Here is a 2,066-nt window from a genome sequence, read left to right as displayed (position 1 = left end):
CCGTTCCAGCTCTTGGCTCCATCCCTCCCCCTCCTGTCTTCTCCTATCATTTTGGATCTCCCCCTCCCACTTTCAAATCTCTTACTAACTCTTCCTTCAGTTAGTCCTGACGAAGGGTCTCGGCCTGAAACATCGACTGTACCTCTTCCTAGAGATGCTGCCTGGCCTGCTGCGTTCACCAGCAACTTTGATGTGTATTGCTCGAATTTCCAGCATCTGCAGAATTCCTGTTGTTTGCGTTAATAAGAGTAGCCGACTTATTCGGTAAAGCCGGACTACCTATGGATCTGTCCAACATGGGATTCAAACATAAATTAAAGTCACCGCCCATTATCAACATATACTCGTTTAAGTTAGGAAAGGAAGTGAATATGTGCTTAAAAAATTCAGGGTAATCCACATTCGGAGCATAAACATTAACCATAGCAACCTTTTTATTAAAAAGTAACCCAGTGATTAACAAAAATCTACCATTAGGATCTAAGATAATGTCTTGATGAATAAATCTAATTGACGGATCTATAAAAATTGAAACGCCTTTAACTTTGGCTTGGGAGTTTGAGTGGTATTGTTAATCTTTCCAGAACTTAAAGAAGCGTTGATTATCCTCTTTCCTTACATGAGTTTCTTGTGCAAAAATAATATGAGCATTCAGTCTTTGGAATACTTTGAAAATCTTTTTCCGTTTTATTGGATGGTTTAAACCATTTGTATTCCAAGAGACAAAATTAATAATGTGAGCCATAATTTAAGATTAACCCTTTCGTGTGTAAAGGGTTAACCACAATGTGAACTCATGAAATTGGAAGAGGAATACATGATCAGAGAGGAACCAGAAATCTCGACACTGCAGACATCTTTGTAGTACTAAATCAGCCCAATAGAAAAAAATTAAAAAGGAAAAAAACTCTCCCACCCTCCGTCCCCAAGAACCCCGAACTAAGCCAAAGAAGGCTGAAGATAGAACTAACTAACACTAAATCTAACCCCATTTCTGCAGGAGGCAACTCCAAAGATATATGTTATATAGATGACCCCCCGAAAACGGACATAAAAAAATTAAACACTATACTACAATAATCTACATAGTATAATTTCTAAAACACATAAATAAGAAAAAATCAGTATCAATACATATAATTAATTATAAGAGTGAATAAAATATCGCTTCGAAAAAAAGAAAGGGGATTATGGGAAGAAGATTACGCAAAAGCAAAAACAAACCGCCATTTTAATTATACAGAAACAAAAATAAAGAACATATAACTGAAAATGATCGTCAGATCAAATCGTTAGTAATAATATCGGAAATCAAAAAAGGAAAATTAACTAAGAGAAAGTAACGTTATTCGCGAGAAATAACTATTTTATATAAGTTGTAAAGTAATAACTATAGTACTAAGCACAAAACAAAAATCTTGAGCTTATAAAAAACATTCATTGTACGGTAGTAGAAGGTTTATTTTTTTTTAAAAACACAGGAAAAAAAGCTGATACTGAGAGCACAGAACATTAATTAAAGGGCAGTGTCCGTATCAGATGGGTAATTATCATCCAAAAAGCTTTGAGCGGCGGTTATGGAATGGAAGACACGACGAGATCCATCAGGAAGAAAAATTCTTAGGCGTGCAGGGTACAACAATGCCAGTTTGAGATTTTTTTGATAACATTCCAACATCAGAGGTTTAAAAGTCAGTAGCTCTTTCATCACTTCAGGACTATAATCTTGAACTATCCTGAAGGAATGCTGACGATAATTGATCATCCCATGCTGACGAGCAGTTTGGAGAAGCTGTTCTTTAACATTAACGTAATGGAAACGAAGAATAATTGGTCTCGCAACACACATCAAAGTTGCCGGTGAACGCAGCAGGCCAGACAGCATCTCTAGGAAGAGGTACAGTCGACGTTTCAGGCCAAGACGCTTCGTCAGGACTAACTGAAGAAAGAGCTAGTAAGAGGGTACTACTAGCTCTTTCTTCAGTTAGTCCTGATGAAGGGTCTAGGCCTGAAACATCAACTGTACCTCTTCCTAGAGATGCTGCCTGGCCTACTGCGTTCACCGG

The sequence above is a fragment of the Mobula hypostoma genome, chromosome 8 (genome assembly GCF_963921235.1).
Source record: "Mobula hypostoma chromosome 8, sMobHyp1.1, whole genome shotgun sequence".
In the NCBI taxonomy this organism is placed as follows: domain Eukaryota; kingdom Metazoa; phylum Chordata; class Chondrichthyes; order Myliobatiformes; family Myliobatidae; genus Mobula; species Mobula hypostoma.
Note: the sequence above shows the minus strand (reverse complement) of the source record.